The sequence below is a fragment of the Stegodyphus dumicola genome, chromosome X2, assembly GCF_044657685.1.
Source record: "Stegodyphus dumicola isolate Sdum_Otavi_A_Nest chromosome X2, ASM4465768v1".
Lineage (NCBI taxonomy): Eukaryota > Metazoa > Arthropoda > Arachnida > Araneae > Eresidae > Stegodyphus > Stegodyphus dumicola.
The window spans coordinates 113,521,836-113,549,300 of NC_140781.1; the positions used below are offsets into that span (position 1 = coordinate 113,521,836).

Sequence of the window (27,465 nt, forward strand, 5' to 3'; positions counted from 1 at the left end):
CAACGTTTGAGTTATAATGAGAGTTCTATTAAAACCTTAGACAGAAAAGCTTCTTCTTAAAACTGACAACACATGCACTTTCTCACGAAAGTGGCAGCATTCTGGAGGTATTCGGAAAATTCACTTTCGAAGAACTAGGAGCTATTTTTCTTGAAGCTCTCAGACGTGCTAGGTAACCTTCTAAATACGGCTGTGTTTGAGCCGCCTGTCAGTTCAGTTACTCATTCAGAGTCAAACGATTATACTGAACTTATATTAGTTAGTGATTACCACTTTAGGGATCAGTGAGTGATTTTTATGATCAACGATATTTCCCGAGGATTAATAAGAATTTGCCTTATCTCTGATGTTCTCGTTGAGCTATTTATACCTATTTAGCTGCTGTACTATATGTGATTTCTTTTAATAACGTATGAGTTTATTCCTGCCCGTCTGGCTTGGCTGATAAGATCTCTACTAACATGTAGCGAACAACAGTATCATTTGAAATCATTCTGCAATTTAAATGGAACACTCTGCCCCCTTAGATAAACAGCTTTATACAGCAAAAAATCACTGCTACCCCATGTATCCGAAAACGATAAAACAAACTAGAAAATTTCTATATTTTTTAATTCTTTCGAGGTTTAATATTATAGTGCAACTCTAATTTGACATCATGGAATCCCGGAGTAGCTTAAAACATCATTACGGAGACACTTTTCCATAGTTTCAAGAGATATTTTAGCTCTTCTTTTATTAATTCTAAGAAAACAATGTTTTTGTGTTTCCTATAATAGTAAAAAATTTAAAGCAACTTCATTACCAGGTAATAAACACTCAATTTTAGCATGGCTTAATTTTATCTTCAAGTAATATTTAAAGCATTTGTTTGTATGATGGGAGTTAATCTACTTGCTATTTCCGAAATAATGATAAACGTATTAAGTAAATACTTGATACACATATGCAGCAAATTCAGATTTTACTTGAAAGTTATATCGAATGTTTCCGCTGGAGCAATAATTTTTCGAAGTGAAGTTACAGTAGACAGATGTCGAGTTACTTACTTCCTCTCGAATTGCTGAAGTTACTCAGAATCGACATTCGAGATTACATTCTGAAAAATTTCGAAATATAATAAGTCTGCATGTGACTCTCTTAAAACGTATTGCTCTTTCACGCATTGAGCAAAAGCGCTTCTTAAAGTTTTGCCATCCATTCCATAAACACAGGTAAAACCATAGAATTGAGAAACTCCACAGATATTCATGATTCGCAATATAATTTTGCGCAGAAATATCAAAATAGCCTGAGCAGAAAGAAACTTGCGTGAGTTGCGTATATAGCTCATCAGAGAATTGAATCTATCACTGGTAACTAGTGGAAAGTTACGTGAATGTTTCGCCGAGAGATACACCGTGCACCCTCTCCCGCTTTTGCGGCGCATTTGTTTTAGAATGAGGATTTTGATTTAATGGAAAAACAGTTGGTTCAGGTAGTACATTTGCCGTGATCTTTAACTAAATATAAATGTATGTAAAGCTAAATGGATAACTCGGTACACGAGAATTTAGCATATCAATAATGATTATCATTGATTTATTGTTCACTTGTCTTATATGTTTATTCTGTTTACATGGGACTTAAGTGGCTAGCGTGAAAAAGGCTTTGACGTGCGTCTTATTGTCACTGAGTATCAAATAATAATGAGAAATTTCTCCTTTTTCTTACAAAAGGCCTTTGGTATGGGAATATATTTACTAAGAATTACTAAGAATCATGACCCTTGTTTCCAGGGTTAAGTATCCTTTGAATAAAACAGTAAAAACCGCAAAATCAATAAACTAAGCATTGTACTGCCAGTATCAATTATCTCCTCTTTTCAAAACATATAAACTCAAAAATATGAATTGGCTTTTTTCCTTGTAATATAATGGGCGCCATTTTCACAAGTTGGGAAACTACATTTTTAGACAGTTAAATATTTTCCTGTTGTTTGTTTAATCAATTAAGGCAAATACGCGAAGGATATCTGCCTAACGGAAAAGGAACGCCTTTATTGCCGACTTTCTGAAAGAAACTGCCAGTATTCGCTATAGAAGAGACGTTCTTACGAAATTAGCTCGAATTAAGAGGAAGAAAATAAGAATGCAGGCAACCCATTCCTAGGTATTTTTACTGTCTGGAATTACGAGTAGTCAGAGATCTTATCCACTCGGCCAGTAAAATGGCCACTGCCCTGCAATTATATATATATATGTGTAAAATATAAAAAATACGAGGGCTTTGCTCTACGCAATCAGGCAACCTCTAATTAACTTTCAGCAATTTCAGGATCTTTCCCCTAGATCAGTACTTTCGAGAACATTCTGGCATGTTATGTAATCGCTACTATGAATACAGAGTTTGCGCCATTTTTAGTCAGAATGCTCCCTGCCCTCGCTGCTATAAGAACCTGCTCTGCTCTGTTTCTTTTTCTTCCCTTTGTTAGAATAATTATGACGTCGAAAGTCTAAATTTAATCTTATTTTAATTTAAATCAATATTGGATATGTAATTTTGGAGAATCTAAAAGAATAATAATCTGCTATTTTATGTTAATAAAGATATGGAATTTTTAAAAGTGAAATTCTTGTGTGTCTTCACAGCTGCCTTTCACTCGCAACGACCATACTCAGACTCTGATGTGACAAGATTGTTAACCTTCATCATTTTTCAACGCCCATCTATTGCAAATATCACATATATATATACACTCTTTTGACAAAAAATCAAAGCAACAAGAACTTTTGCGATCATGACAAAATTTGGTGTGCAAAACATCTTGATCGAACATGCAAATGATCAACGTTTCAAGGCAAATGAACAAGAATTGCGATCATAGCACGCATTTCTAGTGCGCAATTCGCAAAGTATAAAACCAGTAACAGAAGCGGAAAATTTATCCTTTTTTGTTGCTGCCATTTTAATTCCGTAAAGAAGCAACTAAAGATGCCATTACGACAATATCGAAGACCTTACAGACAACTAAACGACTTCGAACGTGTTCGCATTGTAAGGTTACGTGAAGCTGAGTGGTCATACTGAGCAATAGGCCGCCACCTGCAGCGTACAGACACTGCTGTGCAAAGATATTGGCAGCAATGGTTGCTACAAGAAAACTGCCGACGAAATGAAGGCTCTGGAAGGCCAAGGATCACAAATTCGAGGCAAGATAGGATGATTGTTCGCCAGGGCCGAACCGCCCCAACGGTATAATTGTCGACTATTCAACGCACTACAGCCACGTCTATACCTCCCGTAGTACCGTCCACCATCTCATGGTGCTTGTCTGAGGCGGAGTTACACTCACCGAGGCCTTTAAGACATTTACCTTTGACCCCACAACATCGGCGGAGTCGTTTGGAGTGGTGTCGCAGTCGATCATCATGGCTGCCATCAGACTGGCATTATATAGTGTTCAGCGATGAATCCCGCTTCACTCTTGAAACAGATGACCATCGTGTTCGTGTCTGGAGACAACGGGGACAGCGGTCTCAGTCAGCCTTTGTTTTACAAAGGCATACAGCCATAACCTCTGGTGTGATAGTGTGAAGCGCTATTTCTTATGACAGCAGGTCGATTTTAGTCATCCTCCGTACTTTTTTAACAGCTCAACGATATGTTGATACCGTCATGCGGCCAGTTGCATTACCCTTCATGGCACGTCATCCTGGGGCCATTTTTCAACAAGATAATACCAGGCCACATACCGCTTGCATATTTCTGGACTGTTTCCGTGCGGTTGATACTCTTCCTTGGCCAGCCAGGTCACCAGACCTTTCACCGATCGAGCATGTCTGGGATATGGTAGGCCGCCAGATTCGGGCACCGCAAAATATCGCAGATCTGGAGCGACACAACTGATGAATGCCTGGCAAAGTGTGTCGCAGGATGACATTAGGAACCTCTACCACTCCTTGCCTCGACAAATTCAAGCATGCATTGCCGCCAGAAGCTGTTCGACCAACTACTAATTTGAACACTCAATGGGTGATTGTGAGCCGGGAACAGGTACTATGACCTTGATATTTTAATCATTTTATTATCTGTGTATGAGCTATGCACGTATTCAATTTCATCAAAAATAACAACTTCCATCATGGTGCTTGGATTTTTTTGCAAAAGAGTGTATATATATACATAATGTGTGTGTGTGTTCAGTGCAAATAGTAAATATCAAGACACAGTTCCTCATTTTCCCGTCGCCAATTTTCATAAAGAATGTTAACAAGTAATGGTTTTTTTGTAACTCCTAAGCTCTTTTTATTTTTTTTATTTTTTAGAAAAAGTTAAAAATAGAGGGGTAACCAGCAGTAAGTAATATTTTGATACTTTTATTTGCTGATTTATGTAATTATTTGTAATTGTTTGACATGATTTATATCTTTAGTTCTGAACTGTGTCTCTTATTGAACCTTTTAACTTTATTGATTTAATTCATTTTGGAAATTTTATTAACATAAAGAGCTTTAAATTTGGTAGACTGATTTAACATGGGTATTTTTCTGAACTATTTGGGAATTAATTAGACATAATTTTTTGAATTTTAAAATTAATATATTCTCAAATAGTCTAGAAGGAGACAAACGTTAATCAGCATTCCCTAATTATTGAAAGATCTAGAAAAAAAAGGCTGATATTCCCTAACAAAGTCAGTCTTATTTCATTGAACCAACAATAATTAATTATTACTATTAAATTTTAGTTTAATTCAATTTGTACTTTAATTTTTTGTAAAAAACTTTCTTACCGTTACTAAATTTACAATAATTTTTTCCCACACCATTTTTCCCCAAATAATGCGGATTTAATAAATCTAAACTTTTATTTATTAAATTATGTATGCACAAATATATTTATATACAGAATAAAAATAAGTAAGGTATAAAATATCAAAGTTTGGTTTCTTTAATTAGGGACTATTTGCCTAAGAGAAGGAATTCTTTCGTTTTCTTAGGTAACCTGCCTTGCATCCACGTCCCACATGCGGAAAACCACGAAAATGCGCATGCTCCAGCCCCGTAAAATACCATAGAATTAATTTTATAAAATTACAAATTGTGATCAGTAGGGTTATAAGGTATTTCTCCCGCCTTTAGCATGCCTTCGTGGTGTAATGGTCAGCACGCTCGACGCGTATTCGAGAGGCCCGTGGTTCGAGTCCCGGCGAGGGCATTGCTCATTTTTCATGTCTCCTGTTCCGAAATAAATTAATGTCTCTACAGCAGTGCCCGAACTAAAATACTCTTCCTTGGCGGTGGATGATGATTCACCGCCACCAGGATTTGGTGATTGGGTCCCCTAATCCCCAGTCGCCCTTTAAAAGGAGGAGAATATAAGGTATTTCTCCCGCCTTCTTCCGCATGCCTTCGTGGTGTAGTGATCAGCACACTAGACACGTATTCGAGAGGCCCGTGGTTCGAGTCCCGCGAGGGCATTGCACATTTTTCACCTTTCCTGCTTCGAAATAACCTATGTCTCTACAGGGTCACGTCGTCGGATTTTTTTTTTTTTTCATTCATAAGGTTATGTTTGTTAGGTATTTAAATTTTTTTAAAATTTTAACTACTTATTTTTTATTTATATATATACATACACATATATCTATATGTATATATAAAAAATTGAGTTCTAAAGGAATAGATTTTTTTACTATCTTATCTGAGGAAAAAGGTGTTGAGTATATTTATGATGTTGAAATATTCAAAGTGAAAATGTATTATACTTAAAGTTGGAAATCTAAACTTTTGCAAGAAAATTTAAAATTCGTTTAAACAGAGGTGTAATCATTAAAATTAAAAAATTCACCCCTGTTTAATACTTCAAAGAGAACTTCTCAATGGGTAAGTATTCAAATCGATAAACCGCGTCGAATAAGTCGATATGTTTCATTTGGCTCGACACTGTTGAAGACTCAAAACAGTTGTAAATTAATTTTCTTTTTGAAATATTATTTCTCAGATAGTCCCACGCTGTCGAAGAGCTAATATATATGTATATGTATATATATATATAATATGCGTTTGCTTGCGCGCGTTTCATATTTCTTTAAAGAGACTTGAAACTAAAAACAGCTGTATTACAGATTTCTGGTCTTTAAAGAAAAAAAATATATATATATACTAGGCAGGAGCAGAAAGCCGATGAATAATTTTTTAAGAAAATTTACAGAACTGTCTTTATATGCCCCATCCCTAGTATAAACACCGTGACGCATTATGTTTAGGCTCACCGAATGCATTCTTGATTATGCATTTACTTAGATTTTCATGTGTCTCAGTAGAAAGCAATTAGCAATGCGAGAGACCTTTGTAAAGCTTCTTTCGCAAGAACTAACCGAAACACACACTGTCACAAAAAAAAAATCTGTTGTTTTGTTAGTGCCAAATGTTAAGTTAGAGACTGATTCTTGTCCATTTCCATGATAAACTTTAATATGTCCAATTTCATAATAAGCTATAACATTTTCACTGCAGACCACTTTTTAGCTTCATCCTTTTTTATATTACTACGTGCTTACTCGAGTAATAGTCGTACCCTCGTTTTGAAGCAGAAAGTATCATCAAAAGTGTTCAGTATTGTATAACAGATTTCCCTGCATGATAGTCGCACCTAGACTTTCACAATGAAAAACTGGCAAAAAATTGCGATTAAACACGGTATATATAGGGACAGGTACTTAAAATCTTAAAAGTTCTTCGGAAGACCACCCTGATCAGGAGCCCGAAGCAAGTCTGCTACCCTCATACATACGCCCCTTCACTGAGGTCTGATGTGACGTTACTAACTATGACGCCATGGAGACCTCCATGCATGACGCCGATTTTCTGTTTCGCATTTTTATCGTCATTGTACTTCCATTTCAGTATAATAAACATGAATTTACACAAATGAACAAAACAATAATGAGAGAAGAAAACATGTGGAAAATAATGCAACAAAAACTTAATAGAATAAAATAAAAACAATGTAACCTGCACGTATGATAATAAGCAAAAAATGCAAAGATTGTTACTGAAATTTTGCATGAAAGCGAATTAAAAATTCTGATAATTCCGAAAATGGAGTGGAAATAACTGATTTTAAAATCTTCTAGTTTACACATTTCCATTAAAATAATTGGAAAAGAAGGATTATAATTAAAATGCTATGAAATATGATTTACTATAAAATAAATCTGAACATACATCAACCATGTGTGAAATTCCGTAAACCTTCTCAACGGTATCATCTCTTTAAAATAGGCAGTATCTCTGTGAGCATGAATTAACATCGGCATTTAGCATCACTTTTGTAAGACCACTTACAAAAGTGATGCTAAATGCCGATGTCATAAAAAGTCAAAATCCTTTTAACCATGGATTGCCTTCGTAGAGAGGATTCATTGCATATAAATGAAAGTGGAAGAAATTCCTTATCCAGACGGGCAGCTGTTTACTGACTCTAACTGCCGTAACGAAAAGTTCGGGTTCGAATCCCGGAATAGTGTCCGTTCCTTCAAAGGAGGCAATGGTGGCCCACCAAATAGGTGCCTCCATAATAAACAGACCACCTCCTTCCGGCCTTAGTAATGGTCAAACCCAAACCTATAAATAGATAGAGTGCGCCATCGGGGAAAAAATAAAGTTCTTTTTCTGGAAAGTCTGTAAAAGTAAAATTTAACATCAATTGCCTTCCTAGAAGCTTGAATTTAAATTTTTTAAAGTTTTGCTTCATAAAAATACCAATAATTCACAAATAGTAAATTCACAGTTCATTACTTCGCAACATATTATTTCTATAAATTGAAGTTAATTTATAAATAATTCAGAATTATTGCAAGCTGAAAGTTTATGCTCATGTTCACTCCCAAAATACAAATACTTTTGGACTCATTCTTATAATCCAAACAAAAGAGCCTGATTTGGGTTGAAGCTCTAAGACAAATTTATGTTGTCGCTATCCTTTAAAATTTTGTCATTACTGTCAGTATGTGTGATTATTGATTCTCCTTTCACGCTTATGACGCTTATTGCCGTAAACAATTTGTATTGTGGGGCCACTGAAAATTTCATTGAGGTTTACTCTTATTTCGAATATTACACTGTTTAAATCTATTGATCTTGATTACTTTTCAAATAAATATTCATTCTAAAAGAAATTCCTAAGCTTTTTAATTTGTGTAATAATGAAACATGTCATTATGAAAGTAGCTTGTATTTAAATAAGAAAGAATATTATTAATTTACAAATTTATTAGCAAATATTCTTCTGGATCCTTTTAATACAAAATAAATTTGCGAATTATAGTAATAGATATTGTATTTAGGAATAATTAAAGAATAAGAAGTAAAACGTTCAAACCTTTCTGAAGTAATTCTTACAAATTACAACTTACGTTCAGATAGGAACGTCATTTTCAGTAAATTTGATACTATGTTTAAAAAAAAAAAAAGAAAAATTTTGAAAATTATCTTCTAAAGTTTGAAATATGGGAAAAGTTGATTCATATCATATTTTTTGCATTTTCAGAATTTAGAATAGCATAAATGATCAAAGGAAAAATGATTTTCTTTTATGTATAGAGACATTAGGTATTTTGGAAGCAGGAAAGTTGAAAAGTATGCAACGCTTTCCCCGGGAATCGAACCACGGACTTTTGGAATTCACGCCCAGCGTGCAGACCACCACACCACGAAGGCATGCCAAGTAGGAGGGAAAAATACCTTATATACTCTCTCTTTTAAAGGGCGTTCTGGGGTTTTTAGGGGACCCAATCGCCAAATCCTGGGTTAAGAGAATCATCATGCAACACTCTTTTAGCTTGAACGTCACTGTAGAGACATTAGGATTTTTGAGAAGCAGGAAAGATGAAAAATATGCAACGCCTTCACCGGGAATCGAACCGCGGATCTCTGGATTACCCGCGCAGCGTGCATACCACCACACCACGAAGGCATGCCAAGAAGGCGGGAGAAATACCTTATATATGAAAAATAGTTTTTTTATGTATGAAAGTGTCCTAACATGTACTATTTATGCAGTCATATTGAAACATGGCAATTTTCATGTATTTGTTTTCAATTTCAATATCAGTGTTGTGGATTCTTTAAAAAATATTAGTTCCGTTCTGCAGAAGCAAAATGATTTTTGGAATAAATTGCTTACCATATTTTAATAAATGAAACATAGAAAGTTCCGTTTCTTTATATGCAAATTTCAAAGAGGTACTTATGAATGAATTTATTGACTTAAATAAAATTGTAATGATGATTTAAAACAGATTTAAGAAGAAACTACAAAACAAAATTGCTTGTTTTGGTGTTATGGGTAAATCATGACTATTACTAATTTATTTAACACCATGAAATTTCTAATTGCTAATATCTGTCTGAATGTTTCATGCAAAGATATAGAGTATTTTGGACTGAACTTTAAGTATTTTAGACATTTTACTATTTACTACATCATTTCGCCGTACAAGAACCATGTAAAGATTTATATCTGCATTCCTTATTTGCTCGTACTGCATATTTATAATTTATTATACATTATAAATGTAACATAATATTGCAGAATTTCCAAAATTAAGTGAATATATATAAAAATTTTATTTTACGCTATTTTCCGTTTATATATTCCTCCTACATTCTCCTTTATATTTAATAATTTTGAATTTACAGAAATCTTTTTACCTAGAGTTAAAATATTCTCCCATAAAATTATTTACCTTACTCTGAGGAGCTTTGATTGGAAACACTTGTTTAGCATCAAATTTTAGGAATACTTTTTTTCGTACATCGAGTACACATATATATATAATTAGAAACTATATAAACTTATATAGAAGTGATACTCTGCGTACTTGCTAGTATAAATTTTTATTGACTTTAAGTTATGAAACAAGTTAAAATGCAGTTTTATTATTGTGGGTTTAATTTTTCTGCTTAACAGACCAGTCAAAAAGCTCTTTAACATATTTTAAATAATAATACGTAAGGAATTAAAGACGCTTCTCTCATGTCATCTTGTGATGCGATGATTAGCACACTGGTTCGGCAAATCAAAGGTTCCGGATTCAAATCTTCCGGAGGAAATGATTTATTTTCAAGTATTTCTTACTGAGGAACTCCTCCTGTTCTCTGTAAGGTTATAACATCAACTTCATACATAAGTATTTAGGTTGATTTGCGCAATATTTTTTGACTAAAAACACAAATAATACACATTCAAAGCAGCCTCAGCAATTTTCAGAATTATTTGTTTTTAAGAATATTAATAAAAAATAACAAAATAATAACGAAAGAAAAACCTTAAGGTGGAAAAAAAATTAAGAGGAAGAAAAGGGTTTTTTTTTCCGTCATGTCATTACAGAGCTCTTAAAGAAGCAGTGAAAAATATATCTGATTATTATACGTTGCATAGTAATAAGAATATGTAATTTTTTTATAATATTACATTATAAATTAAATATTTTGGAACATATGAGTAATCAGTTTATATATTATAAATATGCGAGTAATTAGTTTAGTAATCATTTTGCAATGCAATTAAATCATCTAATTCGGTAAGATAAAAAATGCAGTATTGCTTTAAGGTATTTTCTTCTATATACTAAAGATGATACTAATACGGATTATTCTTAAATGAATTCTGTAATAACCTAAGAATGATCCGCATTGACTATATTTTTCCTGAATTAATTTTTATGTTAAAGTCCCAGACTGAAAACACCCACCACACGTATAAATAATCAATTTAAAAGCCTATTCTATTGGAACATCAAAGTACCATAAAAACGACAAAAGACGAAAAAAACAGTGAAACAGATAACAGCATAAAATTTACAAAAGTTACATACAAAGGTAAAGAAAAATTCTTTTAGAAAAAATCAAAGAATTGAAGAAGCATAAAAAATTATAAAGAGGTAATTAACATTTTTTGTTTTTACCGCTGTATGATTTTTTATTTTTTGTAAAAGATTCTTTTTACATTTGGAATATGAATTTAAAAGTTTATTAAAATTTTAAATTATTTACTTTTTGTATTTTCGAACTTATTATTTTCATGTTTCTTTATTATATATAAATAAAAAAAGCTATTCAACCTTTTAAATGGGAAGAAATTAATATGGAAGAGAGGTACTACATTTTTCCTGAGAGATATTTCAGTTCATGATACAATGGCGTCAAGACATTCATTCTAGGAAATGCAGGTTAAAAAAGGTTTCGAATAAAATCCAAAATATCAAAATAATCTGCATAATGCTTTTTGAACATAAACAAAGTAACAGATGTTATTTATTATGCTTAAGCTATTAATAGCTAGGGTAGAAATAAAAAATAAAATTGAAGCAACTGACTTAGCTATTGAATAATGGAATTTTCCGCTAATTAAATAGAATTTTAGCAGCATTTTGTAAATTTTACGGTCCTAAACATCTTTAGAAAAATCTCTCCAATTTTTTTTAATTCTAAAACACTCATTACGCTACGTTTCAGTACAGTTTTCATCTACGCGAGTTTCTAAGTGTTGAGATTGGATGAAACGTAAGATTTTCCTTTTATTTTCAACACAGGCTGGCAGATAACCCATTTTCAGAGTGCTGCCTTTGAACAAAGTATGAGATTTTCAAATTTAATCAATCTGCAACTGCTTAACAAACTAAAAGATTTAAAAGCAATAAACGCATTTATTTAAAGTTTAAATTTTCGTTTAATTCTTAATGACATATTTAACTGATTACCTTTAAAATTTATTAAATTTTAAATATATCAAACTGATAATTTTTATGGTTATTTATTATGCTTAAGCTGCTTAACAAACTGAAAGATTTAAAAGCAATAAACGCATTTATTTAAAGTTTAAATTTTCGTTTTATTCTTAATGACATATTTAACTGATTACCTTTAAAATTCATTAAATTTTAAATATATCAAACTGATAATTTTTATGGTTATTTAAATATTATTGGAACTAATAAAAGATGTATCTACTGCCATATGTTATGCGTCTTAGAATAGTCGCTTAACTTTTTATTCTGTTTTTAATAAACAATGTGTGTAAAGCAAATGCGACCCAGTTTTCCTTAAAACGTCATTCACGATGACATTTTTTCCTTAGGCAGATAGGTTTCGCGTGTTTCGCCATAATCTAAATGATCCACTCTATTCCAGTCCTAACAAATATTTGAGTCTTTAATAATGGAAATTAGTTGGTTTCATACTTAAGAACAAATAAAGACCAATATATGATAAGTATATGATAAATCAAATACATTTTATTAACATCTTAAATGAACATAACCCTTCCTTATTTAGAAAAACGAGGGGAAGAAAGCGAGGAACTGGAAATAACTTTAAAATGTAAGAAATGCTCTTGACAACTCCTAATTCTTCATACCTGCTGCTTATATTTAATATATATCTTTAAGGCTCCTTATTCCCACCTAAATAGATTTGCTTATTTACATTATTATAAGGACATTTCATTTGCTGCATTTTCACAAACAATAATCAACACAGCAAGTAATCTTCATTTCCATTTGCCAACTCCGTTCAAATGCAAACATCAACTTTAAGCTCATCAATTCTTAACTAAAGAAACGATAAGCAAAATTACCAGTAGTTTCTTATCGAAACAAATGAAGTTTACGGTTAAAATGATTAGCATATAAGATAGTGGTAACCATATTCCCAACAGAATGGCAGATAATTTTCCAACGTCGACATTTCCCAAAACATGTATGTACTCTAAGCGTATTATTGAATTGACACTAAAGTTACGCTTTTACAGCAAAAAATAAGTAGCAGTTGCTGTTCTTGTTTAACATTTCTTATTTACGTCATGAGAATCATATGATGATTTTTTTAAAGGGTCCTGCCTTTTTGTCATATCTTTTAAAGAAAACAGTTAAAATATCTATATGAGTAGGTGAGCGTATCATCTTATCACTAAAAGAAATATTTAATATGAAATAATTTAATGCGCAATTTTTGCGCATTTCGTACGTCATTAGGCTTTCCTGATGCACGCAAATGTCTCGAACTCGAATGTTACGCATAGTTAAATTTCGTTTACTTTTTACAATACGAGAGTTGGTATTAAAATTCTCCCAAATCAAAAATGTTAAAATTAAACTTCTTAAACTTTATTATCATACAGGAGAAAAAATATGTCGTCTACATTTATTGTAGCATGAGAATAAACTAGTCTTTACTTATATGAAAATAATATAATAATTTAAACTTTCGAAATAAAACGGGCTCCAGGAATTATAATTCTAACGTGCTCCAAAGGTATAAGCATAAAAGTGTTTTGAAATGTATTTAATACAATACTGAAAGAAATACAAAGAAAATAGCAATGTTAACTAATGTATTCCTCTCACCTGGCTCTATGAAAATGCTGACGATAAGAATCAATGTTAAGTTTATGCAATTAATCACATATCATGTTCAGTTCACCTTCGTAAACATATTTGAGATAAGAGTGACCACCCGTCAACTTGCTTTCCAGCCGACCATATGTACGAAATCGCCGGCGCATGGGTTTCAAGAAGAGTTGCTATGACAACAGCGCTTTTTCACCGCCAAAGGAGTCCGAAACAATTCTTTTCCGCCAATCCAGTTATCTTTTACAATACTTCTACCATTTCAATTATCTCTTTAACTGAAAAGGGTGTAACTGTCCTTCTTTGAAAATTGATTGCCAAAGATTAACAATAATTCGAAACCAGTAAAATATTCAATTACAAGGCCAAAGTTTGATGTCCACTTAGAAAACGTGGTCTCCTAGCTTTGCGTTTTAATGAGCACTAACAAATATTATAACAAGGTACATTTAAAAAAGGGATACCATCTGCAGGAAATAGAAAAGCATTAATTAAATATTTTTCTCCTTCAATACTTTCGCACTGTGCTCTCAATTATGCCAGTATCATGAAACAAACGATTGAGATGATAGTGGCCGTTTAAAACTGTATATTATAAAGTCATCTAGAAAAAACTTTCATTCATTGATACTTCATTTCTTGTTATTTAACTCTGGTGTTATACATATGTCTATCCATGTAAAATTCTTATTTATTATGTAAGTAATTATATGATCCAGGGTTCGAGACGAAATCAAAGAAAATTAAGAGCAAGTAAAGAAGAGCGAGTATTTTTTTTATGTGTAAAATAGATAGTTGGTGTTGGTGTTGGTGTATTTAATTATGGCAAAGCACACTAGGGCTATCTGCCTAAGGGGAGGGATGCCTTTCGTGGAGGACTTTCTAAGGGAAACTGGCTCGTATACACCTTACACAAGGGGAAAGTAAAATAGATAGAGTTTTGAATACAAACTTAGTTCAATACATGGCATTACTACATACCTTTTTTTCTATTCCGATGAATATTTCAAATCACGGGATTCATACTGCTAGCTTTATCGGCACTTTTAGCTATATTTTATATTTTGAAACGCTTTGTTTGTTCGTCTTCAGTTCCTATATCTTCATAATTAACATAAATTCGCAAATAACTGAGTGAATTATTTATAGAAGACATTTCAGAATTAACTAAGTAAGCAGAATTCACTGTAACTTCAAATAAGTAAACACAATTGAGTAAATAGTTCACAATTAGTTAAACGAACAATTCCCAATTACTTTAGCAACTTAAAGCATATAGCGTGTAATTTTCTTCACTTGCGTAAAGAAATATTTTGAGCCCATGTATAATTAATATAAAAAATATTTCTAAGATTGACTCTAATATCCATTTTTTTAATTCTTACTTTGACAGATTATTGTCAGATTCTTCCAGTCTCATTAAATTGAAAAGAATATTAGGCCACCTAAATGATAAATTAAGTCATCGATAATAAAGGAAATGCATCTGTAAAGAAGTCGTATAATATCAGATGAAACAAACCACGTGAAGTATTTTGTTTCAATATTTTAATGGGACTTTTGGAAGCAAATTTTACTATATAAGACGATTAAACACTATTTCAGAAATTTCTTAAGTTCTGTAAAGAAGGACGTTTTAAATTCAAATAGCTTCTGGTTTTTTCTTCCCGTTTCAGCATTTCACTCTGACAGCTAACATTCTCAAATAGGTGCTTTTTAATGAAAACAAGGTCATATTCTGTATAACAAAAAACAAAGAAAACGTGTGAAATAAATGCGGAACAAATTTTGAGAATCTTTCCATATTTTAATGCATATGTAAATATTTTTACAGATGCATAACAGAAACTGTATGTGCAATGGTTTTAGTAACACTTATCATTCAAATAATAACAATATTCAAAAGACAAACAACAAAAATCAGCGTTATATGCATTTGCGGTTTTGCAGCTGAGGATTGTGGTTCGGTAAAACCATCGAAACAAGTCCTGTGAAAATTTTGTAAATATAACGCTGATTTTTGTTGTTTCTCTTTTGAATTAGTATTTATTCTTATTGTGTCTTAATTAATAACAATATCTTTTCTGTATTTTATTTCTAACGTAATTAGTTATGCTAGCTTTCATTTAAAAAGCATTCCGCCCACGTTCTTCTATCGGCATTGTACTCATATATTATTTACATGTTATTATGAATGTTAAGCTATAGAGTCTCGTATTCTTTGTTAACATAAACTCACAAGCTCTAGAAAGACTGTTGAGGAATTATCCTCGGTATTTAACAGTAGGCAAACCAGGGCAGAAGGTTGTGAATAGACTTTTTATTCGATCACAAAGAATGGACAGTCGATCCCACGTGGGTTTACTTGCTAACACTTCTGGCTTAACATAAACAAGTAATGTTGAACTTAAAATAAAATGTAACCAGACTAGCCTAACAGCTCACAGGATAAATTAATGCACAGGAAGGCTCTGGCTAGCAGAAGCCGGCGGGACAAGCTTAAAGGCTAGAAAAACTCAACGCCACAGAATCAAATTGCTATTAAGTCATGGTAACAATGTGACCTCAAGCAGGCAGAACACGCACTAAAATCATCTTGCGAAACCTTCGATTAAATAAAACATCTTTCTTCCTTAATCTAAATAAATGCGCGCTATCTAATTTACATTCTGGCATGATAAAAGCGTGGGTGAAATGGAGAGCGAAAGGAAAGTATCTTTAACTAAAAATTAACTATTAGTCAAAATGAATAAATAAATCCTCACAAAGCATTTTTCTAACATTGCGTAGACAATTCAATTGCTTGCAAAAAGCGATAAATGCCTGTGTTTTTATTTCCTAATACTTTAAGCGAATGATTTTGCAACTGTGTTCTGCGAAACCCCAGAGTCAGTCAGCCAAAATAAAAATTCGAGAAGAAAATTATCATCTTATTTAACTAGAGTTTATTAATTAAAAAACAGATACATTTAACTATCTTTGAAAATTAATCAGAAGCTTCGTGAGTGAGCTACCGACGTCCGTAACAAGAAGTCAGTAGTGATGTACGTGCAAGTGTAATCCGGTTTTTCGGCTTTCGCAAAAATGTTTCTCACACATCTGTATACATTTTAATGCCATTTGGAACCAACGTATTTAAATAAAAATCTTTCTGAACGTATCCGGCAACAAAAACAAATTTTGTCATCTTCAATTTGTGGAAACATTTTCAGGATGCTGGATTCATACTGAGAAGACCTGGACAAGTCGACCAAGATCCACAACGGCGAATGAGGATTGTTGTTTAGCACTTTCAGCGGGGTAACATAGGACTCACTTGAGCTGTATGATGCCACTAACCCGACTGTTATTTACGGTCTACAGTTATCCGACGGTTTCATGAGATAGAGTTAGAATGCCTGCTATTTGTATCCCGCTCGCTTCAGCAAACAAAAGAATGCATTTAGCATGAGGGAGGCAACATGTGCCTTGTAGCAAACTTCAATGGAGCACCGTACTTCTATTATGTTCTAATTGAGTTCAAAAGAATATTTGTAATGTGCAATAAATGTAATGTATTTAAGTTATGCGATATTACGTTCTCATTGCGTAATATAACTATGTAGTATTTTATGGTACAGTATTATTTAACAGTAACAATTTCTATTAGCAGTAATATAATGAAACAAAAATAAGTGTTTTTATTTTAGGATACTAATGTTACAATTGAGAATAATATGTGTATCAATATTTCAACTATGTTTTGCTTGAATATTATGTTCCTTTTAAGTAGTAACTGGTATGGTGCATGAATAAGCTTGCGCATTATATTAAGAGGTAATGATTAAGTATCATGTTTTATAAAGATTTAACGTGCAATTTTTGTGTATAGCCAATGTTCTATGTTTCCGTATGTCTAATGTTTCTATGCAAATACATGTTAAAATTAAGTATATATGTATACTCAATTAATGTAAAAGCTCTGTATAATATAGCATGCAAATATATAAATAATTGCATCTGTCAAAAGGTTTGAAAATTTATGAGTAAGCACATCGTCTTATCCCAATTACAAAAAACCATTTCAATGTGTGCGGTATATATGAGTAGTATTTCGTATTTTCAGTCATTATAATGTAAAATTGCCATGTGGCGGTGGTGCTATAAAGTATCACAAAGCACACTCTTGCTCTACTTAGCATTAACATATGTATTGGTATATGTATAAGCAATGACTGATTATGTCGTTATTCATTATCAATGTTTACATATTTGTATAATATTTTCTTAATTAATTTGTATGACACAAATTAGTGTCCTTGTAAGATTTTTGCCTGTAAGGTAAAATGTCAAATACGAATTGCCCATTATCTGTACAAATTGTCCCTATACTTAGTAAAAAGTTAGCATATGATTTGGTATATGTATATGCAATGACTGATTAAGTAATTGTAATATTTCTATGTAGCATTTTGTGCGTTTTGAATTTACAATGCATGAATGTACTTGAAGGATTTAAACTTAAAACGGTAACATGTAAAAATGAGTAGCGCATAATCAGCAGAATAATGTATAAAACTGCTGCTACTCATTATCAATAATTGCAATTTGTATTTCGTAATCTTTCACCATTTTGTATGACATAATTAAGTGTAATTGTAAAACTTTTTTTTTTTAAAAAAACAGGTAATACGCCAAACACGTGTAGCCCATAATCTGTACAAATTGTTAATACTCTTAACAGGAGTTTACATGTGTATGTGTTTGTGTATATGTAATGGTAAGTTAAGTACATGTATTGTATCCTTGCAGCATCATGTATGATTTGAATACATAATGCATAAGCGTACTTGTAGGATTTAAATTTCAAACAGTAATATGTACAAAGTGAATAGCCCTTAATTTGCAGAATAATGTATTAATTGTTATAACTCATTTTCAATGTCTGCATATTTGTATTTTGTAATATATATCTAAACAACATGACATATATAAGTGCAATTGTAAGGTTTATATTTAAAAGGTAATTTGTCAAATACGAGTAGCCGCACAAATTGTTACTACTATTAACCAAATTTTGCATATGTATGTTATTGTAATAGACCTACTGTTTGGCGGATAACCAGGTATCTTTAATGTCATAATTATATAATCTTATTGTGATCAACTATGTAATTGTATGTTAACCTATGTAAAAATTCTGCCTTTGTTTGGCACTGTACTTTTTATTCCTGGAAACAAATTAACACTGGACCTGGCATTTTGGCTTAGAGTATTCCTCGGGAGCACTTTGGTCGGCTGGACTGCTACCCGGATGAATAGGGTGCTGGGTCTGGGCGTCTGGTGCGAGTCTCACGTGTGGCCTTATTCTGGCCTTGCTCTGGATATTGGAGGACGTGGCGCTAAACCAATTAACCATAACGGTAAAGGGATGGTGCCCACGTCCCCCGTTCCTAATCCTAATCCTACAGATGAGTTGAGATTCATCCTGGACAGTGATTCTAGCCTTATCCATATCTGGAAAGAGCCTGAAACATGATACCATTCTCCTTCATCTGGGCAAAGGAGCTTTACGGTAATGGCGATGCAATAGTTTTAACAGGCATTATGTTGGACGGCCGAGCACCCCTGCATACGTCTGACAAATGCTCCTTGGATGCTATGAGATACAAAGAGGAGATCTTAGACTCTGTTTTCGACTTTTCAAGGGCCCAGTTTGTCCTGGATTCCTGTTAATGACCGAAAATACTCGTCTACATAGAGCTGAGCTGGTCGACGATAAGCTGAAAAGTGAGGAATTCGCCGAATTAATTGGCCAGTCAGATCTCCTGACTTTAACCTAACGTGTCGGAAAAGCTCTTCAGTTTCAGTAGTTTCAGCTCACCATTGCCCTCTGAGAACCATCCTGGAGTTGAAGAACGTTTTGCTACAGGAGTGATATCGAGGGTCACAGGGACTCGACAGCTGTTTTCTGTCCAGTATGCAGTCACGCTGCGCGACCACTCTGGTTGTCAGGGAAGACCATACGCCTTATTTGACTCATTTTCAATTCGATATTACAATATATATTGTATATATCCCTGCACTATAGCTTTACTGATAATCATGCCTTTATAAAATCACTTTTAAATAGTATAATTCTTTCTCTGTTATAAATGTATATTCGTACCAAATTTCATTATAATATGTCCATTAGGTTTTGAGAAATTCGACATAATCTGCAAATTCTCTTAATTTTGCGCACAAGTGTAGTATGACAAAGACTTGCGAAGGTTTTAAATAACCTTTTTATTTAATTTTCAACTTTTAACATAAAAGGCAAGACTTTTGTATTACAGATAAAAACCACCACTCGTGGCGATGTAAACTGCACAAGAACAGATGAATTAATTCAAACTGTGATAAAAATGTCTGAGACTACATAGTCAAATAACTAAGCTGGCTGAAATAATTTTACCGGTGCGTAAAATATGAAGTATTGGCTGCAAGAGAATGCAAAGCCAAGATAATCACTTTTAGACAGAGCTTACGAAATCCTAAGAGTGCAGCGCGAGTGTCAGAACCTCTCTCTCTAAGATTCAAAGCATTCATCTTATATAATCTAAAACCTAATTTGGATTCTGCTGAGAGTAAAGACCAAAATCATAACTGGTTAATTAATTTAAATTACGTTATAAAGAACCTACAATATATTGACCTGCTTTGACTATTACTTTAAGATATGTTTTTCTAAGGGTGTTATGGACTTCCCCGAACAAAACTGATAGTTCTAAGAATTCTGTGAATTGACGAAATTTAAAGACCGCTTCGTTAAGCTAAATGGAAATCATAAGAAAAATAAGCAAATATCTGGGGATTTGCATGAAACATTTTTCTGTTTCTCGTTACTAATTCTGAATGACTTCAAATGTTAATATACTAAACTCTTTGATTAATGCATTAAAAAAAAATTTTAATCTTAAATATTTTTTGTTAGTTTGTTTAAATTGGCAGTATATAACGATTACTAAATTTTAGGCCTATTTTAGGTACAGGAAATCTTGCTTTAATTCTACAACATTTTGCTATTTCTTTCACTTCCAATCATGTCAAAATCCGGAATTTTTCAGACGATAGTTATTCTTAATGTGAAGTATTTAAACGTTAAATGAAACTAAACGAACGGAAAATTCTTTCATGCTTCAAAAGGATAGAATCGCAAATAAATGTTCTTTATCCAGTAAATTTGAAATCAGTTTTAAAATTGCCAGAAAAATTTACTCTACGACATACTGATGATCTTCTGGGACGAAACTCTCTTACTCAATGTAAAAAGTGTAATAAAACATTACTTTTATAATCCTTTGACAAAGATAATTCTTTTAGGAAATCATGTTCTTTTTCATCATTATAGTTATAATTTACCTTCTGCGGTGAAATGTAATACTTTCTTAATAACTTCTTTAAATATAGCAAGTTCTAATCGCAATATTTAACATATCATTTTTTTATAGAAACTTGAATATTAACAAGCCTCATTTATCTATATTTAATGATCTATCAATGGCCAAATAACGCATTCACTATAAAACAAGACTGTAGAGACATTAGGTTATTTTAAGCTGGAGTCACAAAAAATTAGCAATGCCCTCGCCGTGACTTGAACCTCGGACCTCTCAAATACGCGCCACAAATATACCTGAAGGCATGCTAAGAAGGTGGGAGAAATACCTTATATACTCCTCCTTTTAAAGGGCGAGTGGGGATTAGGGGACCCAATCGGCAAATCCTGGTGAGGCAGAATACTCATCCACAACAGTTTTTTAATTCGGGCGCCACTTTAGATACATTACGTTTTTTGATGCTCAGAAACGTCAGAAATGTTCAATGCCCTCACCGGGACTCGAACCTCGGACCTCTCGAATACGCACCGAGCGCACTTATCATTACACCCCGAAGGCATGTTAAAAATGCGGGATAAATACCTTATAAGACCACCTCACATATAAAACTCTCCTTATATTTTAGGATAAAATTTAAAAATTAAAAATATACATGAATATTTCATGAAAGCAACAACGACTCTGATTAGAATGAAAGCTAAGCTGCCAAACGAAATACTGTACCGTACAAAATAAATAAAAATTAGGAAAAGTAAGTGATATATTGTTACCTATTCGTTTCCAGGCATACTATGGATCGGAACAATGGATGGAGGTTTCCTAAACTGCTAGATGTGACTATTATAATTAGCGGTGGTAATCTACTTGGTGTGTTTAACATTTAAACAATGGAATTATTCTATATAATATGATAATTAAACTCCTTCCTTCTAATTTAAATTTCATTTCCAGAAGGAAAAAATAGTTCCGAAATATGCCGATAGATGGCGCTGTCAGGGTTCAAATTTCTTTTGATATGAAAATTACTAAGACGTTACATGCGCACTGCAGACATGGCTAAGATAAAAATGCAGAGCACTAACGACACAGGTAACATGAGTTCCAGCGACGATGCCTTCAATGTTAGACGTTACTTCTAACATCATTCGGACCTGAGACTCGTAGCGTGAAGGTGCGTAATTTTCCTCGCTCTGTGCTACGTTCTGATTGCATTTCTGTACAGTACCACTGTTAGCACACAGAAGGTTTTAACATAGGTCTTCAGCGACCGACGGATTGTAAAACTGCCTTAGTGCATTTATACTGATTTAATTTTATTTTTCGCGACTTCGATCATTTGCCAAGTATGAACCAAGATGGCTTTTCTGCTGCAAATGTTTAAAAAATTTGCCAGGCTCGGAAAACTTAAGTAAACTTCTACCCTAAACCCTGATGAAGCGCTTACGATAAAGTTTCTGACCAAGATTATGTTCTTCCTGATGGATGACAGAACTGACTTTCAATCCCTGTCCAGGCTTCAATCATCAGGATTTCCCGAAGCTGCATTCAGACAAACAAGGACCGGAAGATATGGAGTTCCAACAAGTCAGAAATAAAAGGCCGTGCAGCCCCATCACCGGCGATACGGAACCTAAAGCCGAATTTCAGAACAACAGATATTCTGTCCTCCACGACGAAAGCGACAATAATCACGAACCGGAAGCTGAATCCTCTTCAGTGATTCCTCAACTTAATAAAAAGCAGAAGAAGAAAAAAACAAATCAAGCATGAACTTACGAAATCGGCTATAGAGGTAATTTTATTTGGAGCGCAAGTCAAGTGTAATTTACAGGAAAGCATTACTGCTCCCAAGGCCGTCACTACGGAGAATGCCACGACCGCGCCGGCCAATCAGGAGAGCCCCAGCGAAGTCACCGTTCAACAGACCAATACAGAAGCTTCACAGGATGACGTTACAGATGGATTCCAATATCTGCAACGTAAAGCTAAAATCCGATTACCGTGAAAAATGCTGATATCACATGGAAGCAGCTAATTAAGGGGTGTTGGAACCCCAAACTCTTCCAAAAATTGTGATTTCGGATTTTTGCATTTTGAAATTCTCTACACTTTTGTCTTTCTAAAAATACCATTCTTTAATCTCTATGAAAATTAGAACTGTAAAAAAATCTAGTTTTAATTTGTCATCTACTGCTTTGATCAATGAGGATTTTTACATAAAAACGCGTTTTTCTCCAAACGTGATTTTTTTATACTCGATGTACCTTTTCTCAGGAGCTACTCCTCACTGGTATCTAAAGTTTTTATGGCTTATTTATTAGGTTCCCTAATATTTACTGAAATGAGCTTTTTGTAATAAACTTAGAAAAAAATTTTTAATTTTTTTGTGTGAGAAAAGTGCTAAATTTTACTATGCCTAACGAAATATTCTGTAATTTACTCTAAAATTCAATATGCTTCAAAAGCTCATTTCAGTATAATCAGATAGGTATACTTTAATTACAGAAAAAATTTCAAGCTTGTATCTACAGCAGATTTTGAGAAAAGTTACATCGAAAATGGCCAATTTAACATTGTCGGTATAGGGGTTTCTGATACCCCTTAAGCTGTTAGACGACAATAAATGCCAGGATTATAATGCAAGCATGAAAGGGGGATTATCAGTTTGACATAAAAGTATCCACGATTGATTCCCACAGACAAATTACTGCTCTCTTCAACAGAAAAGGAATGAAATACTCAACCATGTCTTACCAGACGAGAAAAAGATTAAAGTGGTAGTAAGAAGCATACCTTCCTAAACTCCGCCGGAAGCTCTTACTTAACTTGGATATCAAGTTGAAAACGTGTAACAACTCACATGACGCAGAAGCCCAGAAATAGTTAAAATGCCCTTGTACTTGGTCTTTCTCCCTCGTAACGACAAAAGCAGGACAATTCATCAGCCTGAATATTTAATGCGTCACAGAGTGAGTGTTGAGACATACAAAGGAAAAAGAGGCCCCACGCAGTGCTGTCGCTGCCAGGGATTTTATCATGCACAAAGTACATGCAAACGCCCGCCTCGCTTTGTGAAATGCGGTGCCAACCATTAATCCAGGGAATGCACAAAACCCAGAAACGCATCCCCCACTTGCGCAAATTGGGGACTAGTTCACGTCGCAAGCTATAGAGCTTGCAGTGCCTTTCCTAAACCTAAGCCGCAAAATAACAGACTTTACTCAGAGCGGGTTATAACTAACAGCTCTCAGATGCAAAGTTCCAGAAATTCCGCGGAAATTTCGGAACTTAATCAAAAACTCACAGAAGCTAAAGAAGTAATTACTAAGCTCACCGCTGCTCTAAATATGCTTAAGGACTTACAACCAACTAAATTAGTTGAAAATGTAGTCAGGCCCCAATCCAGCCAAAATGAATAATTTTTCTTGCAACTCGTTTACACCGGTCAAAATTATGAGGTTGAATGCACAAAATTTAACAAAAAAACTTCATGAATTCCAGGACTTGATCAGAAGAGAGGATGTGGATATATGTTTAATCACGGAAATTCATGCTATTCAGAGTAAAAATCTTCGTATGGCAAACTTTATGTCCTTTAGATGCGATAGATGGCGCCACCGAGGCGGTGGCGTTATCATTTACGTGAAAAGGTCATATGAGGACTGTTTGATTCAAACAGACAACTCTAAGCCGTTTGAAATGGTGAAGGTTCAAGTAAAGCTTCCCAGGCTTGGAAAAATTAACTTTTGTGCAATATATAACCCTCCAGATAATCAATTTATAACGTTGCGCGCCTCTAACTTGCACGCAACCAAGAGGTGACTGTGAAAGCTTGTATAAAAGATAGAGCCTTGTGAAGGGTTTAAGTCCCTTTTTATTCAACGTAATAAATTACAATTGCGTTCTCTTGACGCTTACAGACGGTGCCCACTTGGCAGTCAAATAAAAACAATAACCTGAAAAGAAAGTAAAGACAAGATTCTAACTACGAGGCTCTGTAAAATAACTAACTCACCGCGTTTTACAATACCGCTGCTAATTCAGCAGACTTGAAGCTCACTGGAACGATGACCACTACTTCCCGCCAAGCACATAGGCCGCAACGCGGGGTTCTTCAATTCTCGCTAACTACCTCCGCGCTCGCTAAGTAAGAATATCACACCGAACTCGTTTCCTTCTATTTAAATCATACTACTTCCGCTTATAATTTGAATCTTTGCGCGTTCTATCAAATTTACATATTCTGGCATTGGCAGTTCCAGGGGAAAGTAAGGCTTGACAGGAAAGATAGTTTAAACTTAAAATAAATGTTAGTTAAAATAAATATAAACCCTACATTTGCCGCTGCCAGAATTTGGAAAACTTGGAAGCAGGTCCTACAAACGACCTGTTGTAAGTTTATCTAATTCTGAACTAACTGGCGAGAACCTCGTGTACACACAAAAAAAAATCTTATGTAACAATTATACTAAAATTCTGTTGAACGTTACAAAGCTTTCTTCTTATAGCAACTTTTCCTGGACTTCATCAATCAATCTTGGTCTTTCCTTCCAGCATCTGGAAGGAATAAGTATCAGTATCTTTCTACATACATTATAATTTACACTTTCTTGACACAATAAATTTTTGTTTTTTAAACGATTCGTTTTTCTTAGTTATTGCTAAATTCACATTCATTCAATTTTTCAAGCATTAATTTAACTTTACCCTGGCTCTCCACCGTGTGTGGTGTCAAACGGGAATATTCGTGTTTTAGTCTTACAACACTTCCCCTAACCACCATGATTTGTTAGAATTCAACAACCAAATAGACACACCTTACTCGACATTCTACAACTCAATGAGCTACTTTAATAGTCTTAAAAATTCAAATGTAGGTGGAGAACCCTACAAAACACATTCATTCTAACTTCCCCCTCATTCATCTTTAAACATGCAGGCTTTCGCTCTAAAGCATGACTTTACAGTTTAATACTTAAATTTTGACTTCATTGCTTTTAAGCATTCACTTTTAGCATCTACAATTTTATGCTTCTAGACTAAATTCTACTTTTACATAACCTTCAAGTATTTACATACATTTACAAAATTTTAATACATATGCTTTTTACAATTTACCATAAAATGAATAAGAGAAAATAAATGTTTACTTTACTCATTCTTCGCCAAGCTGGCGGCACTGAAAGTAAAATTCTTGTTAATACAAGAATACGAAGTTATTTTTATCTTCGGCCAAATTTTGGCTTTAACATAACAGAATTAGTCTTTCGACCAACAGAAAATGCTTGTTTTTAGCTTTTACACTTAAAGAAAATAATACTTTTGCCTTAGCTAAATAAAGTAAAACAAAACTAAGTCTCAACCGAGACATATTGACTTTCGTCAAAACATAGAACTTCGTACTTATGCATAACATTTCGGAACAAAACAGAAAGAAAAATTTATAGAAGGTTTTAACTTATCTTTGAGTTTTCGATGCTTGAAATTCCGTCATCCGTTTTTGGCAAAATTGATCCCAAGTTAGAGGTTTCATGGATGTCAATCTTCTCCTTATTGATCTCCGAGTGTCGTTCATGTTGCTTTTTCTTTTGCGTCCTCTACATGCTGGCCTCTTGACGGAGTAATCGTCTGGTTGTTGGCCTTTGCGTTTCTGCCTGGGACGGCTGGTCTTGACGTCCTCCGGTCTGGAGTCTTTCTTGAATTTCTTCTGTTCGTCGTATTTTTGTGCCTCCTGTTGGCGTTTCAGTCTCCGGAACGGCGGCCTTGCTGGCACCTGACTCTGTGGCCGTATGCGCGTTCTCCTTGATGTGTAATTTCTCCTGCCATACTTTGTAGGTGGTGTTTTCGTCTTTACCACGGTTTCTTTACCCGGTTCATCTGTATTTTTGTTTTTCTTAAACGCCGGAGTTTGAAAATCATTTTTTCTTTTTGATACCGACGTCCGGGTTGTAGAAGTGATAGGTCTCTCTTCAGTTCTCCGTTTCTTGGGTTGTGGAATAGTTGTTGCAGTCTCTGGCCCTTCTATTTCGTTTAGACTTGAGTCCTGCAAGAAACTTTTAAGGATTTCAAAATCATTTGGATTATAGTATTTTTTCACCTGGTCGGGACTTGCTTTACAGATTTCCCCTCTCTTGTTTTTAAGATATAAGACTACTCCTTTGATTTCCTGAATTATATAGGTGCCTTCAAACTTTGGAGCTAGCTTTGCCATAAAATTGTCTGGCGCACTTGATAAAGAAAATTTCCGTTTCAATACTTTATCCCCAACTATAAAATCTGCTTCACGGCGTTTTCTATCATAATAAAGTTTCTGCCTATTTCTTGCCGTATCCCAGGTTTTAAGCGCCTGATCAATCAACTTTTGCACATCTTGTTGTTTAAACTCCTGCTCTCTTTGTTGCACAAAGAATAATTTATCTAAAGGCGTAATTAACTTTCTGCCTAAAAATAATTCTGCTGGAGTTTTTCCCGTAGTATCATGATGTGCCGTTTTTAAAGCATAAGCTAATTCATTTATGTAGCCATCCCAGCGCTTGTGATGTGTGCTAACGTAACTGCGAATTATTTTTACAATGTTTTTATTAACTCTTTCTGCTATGTTAGCCTGTGGTCTATACGGAACCATTTTGATATGGCGTATGCCAAGTCCATTGCATATGCTTTCAAATATTTGACTAATGAATTGTTTTCCGTTATCGCTTATGACTT

The 27,465-nt window shown here is 33.9% G+C and overlaps 1 protein-coding gene and 1 non-coding gene across 2 annotated transcripts in view; one reads left to right on the top strand and one right to left on the bottom strand.

The window, feature by feature from the left end:
• The window catches only part of LOC118193825 (uncharacterized), a 207,169-nt gene extending 193,648 nt beyond the window's left edge, over positions 1-13,521 (bottom strand). The window contains exon 1 of the mRNA XM_085808992.1: positions 13,394-13,521. The gene's annotated coding sequence lies outside the window, so the exon portion shown is untranslated. The remainder of the gene's footprint in view (positions 1-13,393) is intronic.
• On the top strand, positions 5,127-5,199 carry TRNAT-CGU (transfer RNA threonine (anticodon CGU)). Its single transcript has one exon. It is a non-coding gene; the product is annotated as a tRNA-Thr (tRNA).
• Positions 13,522-27,465: the final 13,944 nt, after the last annotated feature.